The sequence below is a fragment of the Euprymna scolopes genome, chromosome 21 (assembly GCF_053919585.1).
Source record: "Euprymna scolopes isolate OS-2025 chromosome 21, ASM5391958v1, whole genome shotgun sequence".
Classification (NCBI taxonomy): Eukaryota; Metazoa; Mollusca; class Cephalopoda; order Sepiida; family Sepiolidae; genus Euprymna; species Euprymna scolopes.
This window is the reverse complement of record NC_136502.1, coordinates 99478244-99490696: the sequence shown is the minus strand read 5'-3', so window position 1 is coordinate 99490696 and position 12453 is coordinate 99478244. Positions and strand designations below refer to the sequence as shown.

Sequence of the window (12453 nt, the reverse complement as noted above, 5' to 3'; positions counted from 1 at the left end):
TTGATATGCAGCGGTGGGAAGAGTATTCTGTCTCTGTCTACCAAAGGGTCGTTGATGACGTATTTTTCTTTGGTAGGCACCAACTCCTCCCGCATAGGGCAGTCCTTCGTGATTTTTGAAAGATCTCGAGGTTTTATGAATTTAAACAGATCCCTTTTCGACATAATCTCCCAGAATTATTATTGCCATAAAATAATAATTTTACCCCCCCCCCGACCCCCACCACCAAATTCTCATAAAATGCTTCACGCATGCGTACATGTGAACAAAAACGTAAAAATAAACATGTTATAATAGCTGAAAGACTTGACTTGGTTGAGCAAAGCCAAAATGATTTTTAGATTAAGCTCATCAAATTCGTCCTAAATCACATTTGTTGTTGACCAGTGTTATAGGTTAATAAACTGAATTAAGGTTTATAGTTGTAATTATAATGTTATATAGGAGTATGATAGATTCCAGAAGCTATCCGTAGGTTTCTAAGAAATCGTGGCGTAATATGACTAAAATTAATCGATGTTGCGCGTGATTATTTCAAACTTTTCGTTTAGTCAGAAGAAACATCGTGTGTTTAGGGATCTAAAGATACTAGTTTTTCTAATGATATTCCTATTGACTATTGTTGTTATATTGCCAGTAGTTATGTCTCAATGGTGTTGGGAAAGTAAGGTGTTATTTAAATAATTGATATTATTAATGAGCATTTGCGGTTGATGAATCTCTTCAATCGCCTATATTGAATTTGTTTTCAGTTGTTTTCTCTCGTAGCTGGATAAACTATAGAATTTGATAAGCATTTTTGCTGTATCGATCAATTTGTTTTATTAATGCAATTACAGATCTTCTCTCTCTCTCTCACACACACACACACACACGCACAAACACACACACACACACTCTCTCTCTCTCTCTCTCTCTCTCTCTCTCTCTCTCTCTCTCTCTCTCTCTCTCTCTCTCTGATGGAATGGTCATTACTAACCAGCCGTGACACTCTTCAGGAATCGTCGCCATTGACTCCGGTTCTGCGCTATTCTGAGCAACTTAGACATACTAATGTCCACGATGTCTTTCACACATTTCTGACATTCTTGTTTTGGTCTTCCATGCCCTCTTTCACCAGGAGTTGTACCAAAGAGCAGATATTTTGTTAAGCCTTCTCTTCTGACAACATGTCCCAAAAAATCGCAATTCTATATCATTGATGTTGTCCAGTAATCTTTGGCATGGTCCAGTCTTCTATAGAACCCATTTGTTTGTGCATTTGTCCACCTAGCTTACACGAAACAGAAATTTTCCTGTTATCGACTTTCCTAAGACCCAACATTCTGCTCCGTACGTTGCTAATTAGAATACCAAAGTTTGCAGGAGTCGATAAGATCTTATTATAATTAACTATTTTATTGTCATATTTTTTATTGTTTTTTTTTAATCATCACTACAACTGTATGTAATTGGTATTATTTGTATTATTTGGATTTATTGGACTGCTATTCTCATCTTGAGTGTGATGTAACCTCCGACCTTCTTCAAGTGTATCTTGTCGAACTCAGCAGTGTTTCTGTCGAACTCGAAAATTTGGGCGCAATTTCGAACGGAACCCTTTATTTACTTCACGAGGTAGAATGCTCTTGTTCCGTCAACCATGACTGGATAGAGGTCCTAAATAATTCGCAATTGTATTTTTAGTCGCCCACACTGAGAATTGAACCTTCAACCTTCAAGAGAAAATCACTTTTACAGCTGATTTTTTCCAAGTACTCTAACCATTGCGCCACTACAATTGCGGATTACTTAGGACCTCTATTCAGTCATGGTTGACAGAACAAGAGTATGCTACCCCCGTGAAGTAAATAAAAGGTTCCGCTCGAAATTCCGTCCAAATTCCCGAGTTTGACAGAAATATTCCCGAGTTCGACAAGATACACCTGAACAATGTCGGAGGTTATATCGACTGAAACGTTGTGAAAATCACACTCAAGATGAGAACTGTGTGTGTGTGTGTGTGTGTGTGTGTGTGTGTGTGTGCAGTCAGCACCAACCCTATTCAGGGTTTAACCGACTTCCTCCGAAAGAGGAAGTTTCATGGGAGTATGAAATTCACAAGCGGTCCCGAGTCGCATGTATATCCCCGTTAGGGGAGATGATGACGTTAGGTTTTTGCACCTTTTTTTCAGGGAGGTGTCAACGTCCTCCTACATACAGCACCTGGACTTCCCAAATTGGTCACCCATTTTTAGTAATAACCAGGCTCAACATTGCTTAACTTCGGTGATCTGACGGGAACCGGTGTGTCAACGTGATTATGCCGTATAAGATGAGAACTATAGTCCGATGAATCCAAATAATGCGATTAACCAATCCTCATCTAAAAAAATTGTGAAACGTCAACGGTGTGTTCATTTAAAATTTTATAGAGAATATTGTTGGAGGGAAATGAAGGTTGATTAAGTTAAGGAATCTTTCATCTAGTTTTGTTTAAAGCATGTGATTAAATGGATGTGTAAACCGAATAATATCCCTATTTTTTGAGATATTAAGTCGTTTGTTAGATAATGCTTTTTATAACCACTATCTTTTAACGTAATGTTACACGCGTTAACATATAGATACCCGAGACCCAACACGTTGTAGTATAGTACGTCGCAAGGAACATAGGACAAGTAATAACTGGACTCCATTTTTTGTAAGGTCCTGGATATGACAAAATATATCCGATGGTGAGACACTAGTTTGTGGGTTTGGCGGAGTGTGGAGCCACCCCTTAATCAACCCTTAATTGCCATTGCTCCCAGGTCCACTCTGACCCAGAGTGGTAGTACCTGTTATGGTCCCAACTATAGGTTAAATAGAAACCGACTTAAAAAGAAAACAAATGTATTCTATTAAAACGTTTTTCTTCAAAATCACTGGATTCTGCATTAAATAACCTGAAAAAGGTTGATATGCCGTAAAACAAAAACAACCAGCTAACCAACAACCTTTTTTGTAACAATGACATTTAATTCCTCATTCTCCCGTCACACGTGACTTCTCGTCACGGATGTGATGTCACCCACGTCTCTAATGTACTCTCTCTCTCTCTCTCTCTCTCTCTCTCTCTCTCTCTCTCTCTCTCTCTCTCTCCTGTTTATAGTTTTTTTTTTCGTTTTCCTTACCGTGGCGTTTTCGCTCGAGGTCTTTTTATTAAATATTCAATATCAATTGAATAAGAAATTTTTTGTCTGTAATTTGAGAGTGGAGGTAATATGATTTGTATTCTCATTGTCTTTGTTTCGTGTTCTGCAAGTTTTCTCATTCAAGTTAAAAGTTACGTTTAAAATAAAATCTGTTTTGTTATTTCTATTTAGAATCCTGGCATTTCTTCAAAAGTTTTTTTTTTTAATTTTTTTTTTCATCTATGTCGAGTGACGTTGTTTTACGATTAAGACACCATCACCTCTATACAGTCTTATAGTTTCTACATCAATGTCTTTAGTAAGATTGCATAATATACAAAGGCTGACCAAATCAGTTACTTCAATTGAAACCAATGAACCCATCGAAACATAAAAAGATCCAGTTTGATTATTTTTCTTTATTATGACAGTGGTTCTACATTTTCTAATAATGTTAATTTCAACATATGAAATGTCGAAGAATGGCGAAATCTATAGAAGATTCCAAACGTTATGTTTTAATAGGAAATAGTTAAATATCAACGAATATTTCACACTCCTATATTTTTATTCTCATCGAAATCCGGGAAATCGCCCGGGAGGAAGCTTCACGTGCCTCCATGCAGTAGCTTAGTCAAAATATATATTATTCTACATTGCACTCTAGAGAACCCACTGTTTCTTTTATAAAATTATTTTATATAAACTTCTTTCCAGTTAACGAAAAAAAAAACATAGAGAAATTGATGTGCAGAGTTTGAACTTACAAACCACGTCATGAAAAACAAAAAACAAATTAAAAAAAAACACGCTACCAATTTACCCGCAGTAGAATTTTCATGGCCCGTTGTTCTATCATTGTTGCTATGTGTGTGTATGTGTGTGTGTGTGTGTGTGTGTGTGTGTGTGTGTGTGTGTGTGTCCGAAACAGCTATATGGTAAACAAAAGATGATCCCTGATTTTTATTTTACAATTTAAGTTTTTTTTAATTTATTTTTCATAATTTTAAAGTGGAACCCCCTTTCCCCTGGTAAGTCGTCTTATACAAGTGCTAAGTCTGCAATATGTAAACTAAGAATCCAGGCTATATTTCTTATTATTATATAAATGTTAATGTACTTGTCCGTATTTCTAGTGCCACACAAACATCATCATCGCAAACATTAATCAATGAGAAATTAATTAACTCCCTTTATAGTCGCTCTTTATCAGTTAAAAATCATTAAAACCAGTTCCTCAACAAAAATTGTCCAAAAACATGGTTGCCTGTTTACAGTTTCAAATTGGCTATTTAATTTTATAATAAAAAAAAACGTTAAGAGGAGACTACGAAATTTTTTATTATAGTTTTTTTTAATTAAAAAAAATGTGCAAGTCAATCGACATCTGTTCCTTTATATATATATATATATATATATATATATATATATATATATATATATATACGAGGAGCGTGCATTAAGTAATGCCCCTGGCCCACTTCCCATAGCAGTAAAGCAACGAAACTTGGCACAGTTATTACTCTTTCTCTACATAGGAACCACCCAGAGTTATGCATTTCTCCAATCGGGTGATGCAGCTCTGGAAACCGTTTTTAGAACACCCCAGGTTGGTCATCTAACCACGACGTGATTTCAGAAATCAAGGCTGCATCATCTGGGAAACGCTTTCATTTCAAAAACAACTTCATGGCTGGGAAGAGGTGAAAGTCAGATGGTGCAAAGTCAGGAGAGTAGGGAGGATAGGGTAGGATTTCATAACCACACGCCTGTGCTTCTGATCTGGCGACATGCGAGTTGTGGACCAGAGCGTTGTCCTGCAGGAGGAGGGTATCTTTGCTGATCTTGCCCCGCCTCTTGATTTTGATAGCTTCCCTTAATTTCCTCAAAAGTGAAGCATAATATGCTCCTGTAATTGTGGTACCCTTAACCAGGAAATCTGTCTTCACTACTCCGTCCTGGTCCCAGAAGACTGTGAGCGAAGGGTCGCACCCTTGCCTTCTTTGGAGGTGGTGAGTCCAAGTGCTTCCACTGCATTGACTGGGCTTTTGTCTCTGGATCATAGTGATGGACCCAGGTTTCATCCTATGCAATCAGTCTTTTGAAAAACTTTGACTCATCTTCTTAACACATCTCCAAATTCATCCTCGAGCACTCGACGCGTTCTTGCTTCTGGAATGATGTGAGCAACCTGGGAATCCATCTGGCAGAGACCTTATGCATATGCAAATGGTCATGAATGATAGTTTCCACAGACCCTGTACTAATCTTGACATCTTCGGCTATTTGGCGAATAGTAGTGCGCCGATCTTCCAAAATGGCAGCTTCAACTTGACGGACAGATGCCTCATCAATGGCATAAGAGGGGCGACCAGGACTGGGAGCTGTTTCCACAGACTTCCGGCCATGTTTGAATTCACGATGCCAGCGTTTTACAAGGTCATATGATGGGGAATTATCACCATAAGTTTCTTTCATTTCATCAAAAGTCTCCTGTGGTGTGCGTCCTTTCAAATACAAAAACCGGATCACTGCTCGACATTCAACAGGCTCCATTTCACACCTGACTCAGTTGAAACACTTGTAAAACAGAAACCACAATTAGTTCAGAGCTGTAATTTGCCACATAACTCGGAGATGAAAATTTTGCACATGAAAAATTTTAGCTAGATCAGGGGCATTACTTATTGCACGTCCCTCGTGTGTGTGTGTGTATATATATATGTATATATATATATATATATATATATATATATATATATATATATGATTTCTGAAAATGTATGCTTTTACGAATATTTTCTATTCTTTATATCAACCCTTTTAATCTATGCTTAAAATATACCGACAGAGCATAGTCCGAAGGCAGTATCCCCGAAAACAACAAATTATTAAGTCGCCTCACGAGGTATTTTGGTTTTAACCGACCATTTGTTTGAAACATTAGCATCGCCAGTGTAAATAATAAAAATATATCTTGCTCTTCTTTTATTGAGCACTTTTAATAACCTCTTTAAATTTATTAGTTATCATCTTGAATACTTTTAACCTGGTATATATATATATATATATATATATATATATATATATATATATATATATATATATATATATATATATATATAATGTTAAAAGTCCGCGTATGCTTGTAGGATAGTAATTTAAAGATTATGAAAAAGAAAAAGAATACCGTTCAAAGAACTGGAAATTTGTAGTGTAGACAGCGTTCATTCCTAACAATCATGTTCGAAAAAGTTTACGTGAATTATTTTAGCCGTTTGCGGAAGAAGATTGTGTTTTTAATATTTTTTTAGTGTTGCAACGTGAAAGCGTTTAATTCAGAACCGAGTTATCTGAATTCTCATTTAATTATTAACTAATATTAATTTTATTGATTTTATTATTATTATTATTATTATTATTATTATTATTATTATTATTATTATTATTATTATTCATTTATTCATTTATTTATGTTCGTCCCTATCCTTTATTGAAAGAGAGACAGACTTTACTCATCATTAAAAATGCCGACATTGTCTCTACCTCTGCCCTCTTCAGTAGTTTTATTATTATTATTATTATTATTATTATTATTATTATTATTATTATTATTATTATTATTATTATTATTCATAACTAATAATTACATTATTTTTACCGTTTAACAATTTCATTTCAATTCTATTATACATATTGAAATCAATTGCGTCTCATTTTTGCCGTTTGAATTAAACGCTTTTACGTTGCAACATTAAAATATATTGAAAAACACAATCTTCTTCCACAAACGGCTAAAATAATTCACGCGAACTTTTTCGAACATGATTGCTATGAATGAACGCTGTCCACGCTACAAATTTCCAGTTCTTTCAACGGTTTTCTTTTTCTTTTTCATTTCGATACTTTTTGTGACCAAAAGCGGAGGTCCACTTGAAATATAAAAAATAACAATAAACATATTAAATGCAAAAAATAACATCGTTTTTTTCATGCTTCAAAAAACCGTCATAACCTTTAAATTAATATATATATATATATATATATGTTTCTGTAGAAATATATTTTCTAATAATATATACCAATCCTTATTTAAGAAGCTCAATGTAATTACAGAGCAATATAAAAAATAAACGACAAAAAACTATATTCCAAAATTCATGATGTTGACCATCTTATAATTTATTCCTTTAATTCAGTTGACTTATACAATTCTTGAGAATATCTGTTTCGTAGCGCAAAATCAATCACTTAATTATTATATCGATCAGTTAATCCAGTATGCCCTTAACTCATCAAAAGAAATAGCAACAATCAATAATCCGTCAAAATTCCTTTTGACGGATTATTGATTGTTGCTATTTCTTCTGGTAATCTCGGCATTTGTCTTTGGTCGTCCTGTACATACACTTCATTTGCGACTGGTATTAAGCAATGTCGACTCAGAAGACGTGTGGTTGGAGATTGCTCACCTTCTGTCAAAAAGATTTTCACGCGCACGCACCCCTTCGTAGGTATCCATAGTCTGTCAAAGACTAAAGGAGCCCCTTTTTTTAGGAGGCGGGGGTCCAATATTCTTTTCCGATTCTGGTGCAATTACCGATTCCGATTTCAATTCTTTTCCAATCTTAAAATATTACGCTATATATTTGTTTTCTTTTAGAGGATGGGGGTCGGATTACCGTACATGTACGTGTAATGTATACGTATATTTTCGGAAACGGAAAATACAGTTGTGGCTAAGAGGAATCTATAGATTTTATATATCTATATATATAAAAATGTAAATTTGGTTCGTTAAAAGTGAATAAAACCATATTTCTACGTTACCAATTTATTTGAAATTTTCAGACAAGCCATCTTTAGAGTCAAGGGATGTTTTTATGTTATTAAAATAAATTTACCTCGCGAATTATTAAAATATTAAATAAAATAAATATATTTTTGTAACCGTTAGTGCGAACCTGCTTTGTTGATAAAACTGAACTTCCGGTTCGATTTATTTCACAGCTACGAATTGACGAAACGAAGTAGTTTTCATTTTCTTTTTACTCGATAAGTAAAAAAAACAAAAAAAAACAATTCATTTGTTTATCTTCCAAATTTTTTAATTTACACATTTTTTCTTTATTATATAAGGCAAACAAAAAAGTTTGTCGCTTGCTTTTTGAGTTTTTTTTTTTGTTTTTCGATATATTTATCTGTAAAGTAAAGGAATGTTTGCATGTTATTAAAATAAATTAAGATCATTAAGATGGCAAATTATAAAAATATATTTAATAAAATAAAAATATTTTTCGTAGCTGCTGGACTATTCGCCATTTCCGGTAGAAATTAGCCTTTCACGTGCACCACACGTGGACGACTTTCGAATTACATTTAACTTTCTAATTAATAGATGGGTAAAAAAAAAATCCCTATTTTTTAAATTATATATATATATATATATATATATATATATATATATATATATATATATATATATATATATATATATATATATATATTGTACTTTAACCTTACAATTGAATAAAAAAAACATATAAAACTTTAATTAAATTTGGAAATTCGATTTTAAAAATAGCGCGGTCCGGTAAGTGCACTAGCATTATTTGTTTATCTTAAAATAGCATCCATTTATTTCTATCGAATTCATTTGCTGTTTTTATTGAAAACTATTTTCTCCCGGATTTTTGATAAAATTTTCCATGCGTGCGTCTCACGTTCGTATATAACAAAAAAAGGTTTTGTAGATTTCGATGTGCTGAAAACGAGTCTGCAAACTGTTTTCATCGCAAAATATAGTTTTTATGATATGAAGAAATTACTTTTTCGAAAAGTAAGCGATCACTTTTCCATGTAAATTTAACTTAAAATAAGCACCCACTTAGCATCATTTGTTTATCTTATTTTTTTATTTTTAAAAGCTTTCCTTGCGAACCTACCTAAAATAAATTTGTCTAATTCTTAATTTCTTATTTTATTGGGGGGGGTAAATATGAAGAATTACTCCACCCTCGAAAATTCCTTTAAAATTACCACTCTTATGAGTTTTCGGGGTCGCTGAAAACGAAAATAACGTTTATAATTAAGGCAAACGAGTAGTTTCCAAGATATGAAGAAATGTTAGTTTAAAAAAGTGGAGGATCACTTTTCCATAATAATTTAAAGTAAAATGATCACCCACTTTGTGGCCACGATTTTTTTTTGGGGGGGGGGGAACTTTCATTTTACCCTTGGAAAATCCTTTAAAATTACCTGTTTAAATTGCAAAATGCAAAAGTAATCAAACAAAAAACTTTTTTGCCAAGAAACACACAGGAAAATTTTAAAAAATAGCATCCATTTTTTTCTATCGAATTCATTTGCTGTTTTTATTGAAAACTATTTTCTCCCGGATTTTTGATAAAATATTCCATTTTCGTATATAACAAAAAAAATTTTTTGTAGATTTCGGTGTGCTAAAAACGAATCTGCAAACCGTTTCCGTCGTAAAAAAAAATAGTTTTTATGATATGAAAAAATTACTTTTTCGAAAAGTAGGCGATCACTTTTCCATGTAAATTTAACTTAAAATAAGCACCTACTTTCTAGCCAGATGAGAGAGGGTGGGACTTTTCCCATGTTTATTGACTAAACAGCTTTCGCTTATGCTCGCGCGTAGCATAAACAAAAGCTACGGCTGTGAAATGGAAAATAGTCCCAGAGTTCAGGCGTTATTACCATGCAAAAGAAATCAAACAAAAACCTTTTTAGCCAAGAAACACACAGAAAAATGCCCCTCTCTCAGGTGGTCAGAAAATGGGTGCTCATTCTAAGTTAAATTTACATTGAAAAGTGATCACCCACTTTTCGAAAAAGTAATTTCTTCATATCATGAAAACTTTCTTTTTGTGACGGAAACGGTTTGCAGATTCGTTTTTAGTACACCGAAATCTACAATAAAATATTTCGTTATATACGAACATGAGACGGGCCTTATAGTAAAATAATACCGGATTTTTGGATCAGACTTGTCATTTAGTTGTACAAATATCCTCGAACCAGGTAATCACTAAAAGGGACTCTTAAAAGTCGTCACCTATATCGAGCAAAAGTTTAAAACCACTGATTATATGTCAGCCTACGTCACAGTAACATATATTGAGTGAGTTCCTAACAATATTTTGTATAGTATTTTAGTTTAAACTCATTTTCCCAAAATTTCCCCAAACTTAATGTGTCTGATACAGTCTGCCAAAATCCAGGTAGTCCTCGACGGTCGCACATCTAAACAATATGATATAAATGCGGGAGTGCCCCAGGGTTCTATCCTTGGACCTCTATTGTTCCTGATATTCATAAATGACCTCCCCGACAACATTGCCTCTGAGATGGGTATATATGCTGATGACACTACACTCTATGGCAGACACGACAGGAAGACGAATGAACACATTTCTAAAGAAATGGCAGAAACACTAGAGGAAGACCTCCAATCTGTAGTGGAATGGGGACAAAAGTGGTTGGTCGCATTTAATGCTGCCAAGACTAAACTAGTTTCATTCAATAATTACAAGAAACCCTCTCTACCACCCATAGCAATGGCTAACGACTCTTTATCTGAGAGTCCATCTTTCAAACTCCTTGGCCTAACGTTCACAGGAAACATGAGTTGGAACAATTACATTGAAGGCATTGCCAGGGCCGCTGCAAGAAAGGTAGGCTCTCTCTACCGTGCTAGAAAACTACTAACACCCGAAAGTATCCTGTACCTCTATAAGGCCACCATTCGCCCATGTATGGAGTATTGCTGCCACATCTGGGCTGGTGCATCTGCTACTAGTCTCTCGCTCCTTGACAAGGTTCAAAAGAGAGTCGCAAACCTGATAGGCCCTGAACTGGCATCTAAGCTTCAGCCTCTGTCCCATCGACGAAATGTTGCATCCCTCTGCCTTTTCTACAAGTATTTTAGTGGTGAATGCTCTGACGAACTGCAATCACTTGTGCCCCCACGACGCGAGCACCCTCGACAAACCCGACAGGCTACTAAATCCCACCCCCACACTGTAGAGGTCCCTAGATGTAAAAGATCTTTTTACTCCAATAGTTTCTTCCCCAGAACCGCAAGACTCTGGAATTCCATTCCAGGTCCCTGCTTCCCCAACAGTACTGACGTGCAGAAGTTCAAGTGTAACGTGAACCGACACCTTGCTGCCCAAATCCCTACATAGTACCCCAGTAGTTGTTTCCCCTGATAGTAGCCCCCTACACCAAAGTGGCAATTTGCCTTGTTTGGGGTGAAAATGTAATAAAAAAAAAAAAAAAAATTTGCATTTTTCAAATATACCGATAAACACTGCATGTTTTGAACCGATTAAACATTATACATTACATAAAAACACTACAATGTTATCCAGTTAGGTAGAACATTTACTTTTCTTGCCTTTGATAACATTTATTTGTTATATATTTATTTTTTGACAACTTCTTTGTATCTGTGTTTAGTAATACAAACCCTTTTCATTTAATGTAACGTTTAGTCGGCTCGAAAAACTGTTTACCGGTGTATTTGAAAGATACAAATGGTGGCGGACACTGTTGATTACGTTAAGTTTGAGAAAGTGAGTTAAAACTAAAAAACTATACAAAATACTGTCTCAAACCCACCGATTATGTCAGCCTATGTCATGGTAACATATATTCGGTGGGTTTTTGACACTGTATTGTATAGTTTTTAGTTTTGAACTTACTTTCCCAAACAACGTATTCAACAGAGTCTGCAATCATTTCTGTTTTTCGAGCCGATTAAACATTTTACATTACATAAAAACACTAAACAATTATCCAGTTAGGTAGAAACATAACTTACCTTACCTTTCATTTATTTGTTTTGACAACTTTTTCGAATCTGTGTATAGTAACCCCCCCCATCACTCAAATATCAATTACTAACTCACATTTTTGTATACAGAAAAAAAAAAAAAAAACATTTAACGTTTCAACATTTTTGCTACGTTCAGCTTTATCCACTGATTGTTGGTCGAGCCCAAGCCATGATTGACGGTAATCCCGAGGATCAGGATCCATTTCTGCAAGAGTAACATTTTTTTTCATTTTCGCTTTTTTTTTTTTTTTTTTTTTTTTTGACTTCTTGGAGTGGATTGCTGTACTAAGAATATAAGAAACATGCATTTTCTCTTTTTATTAGAATTTTCCATTACACCAAATTGAGCCACAGAAACGCGTGGCAGGGTACAGCTAGTATATATATATATATATATATATATATATATATATATATATATATATATATAAT

The 12453-nt window shown here is 34.5% G+C and overlaps 1 pseudogene; it reads right to left on the bottom strand.

The window, feature by feature from the left end:
* Positions 1-2193: 2193 nt before the first annotated feature.
* Positions 2194-2313, bottom strand: LOC145243323 (5S ribosomal RNA; annotated as a pseudogene).
* Positions 2314-12453: the final 10140 nt, after the last annotated feature.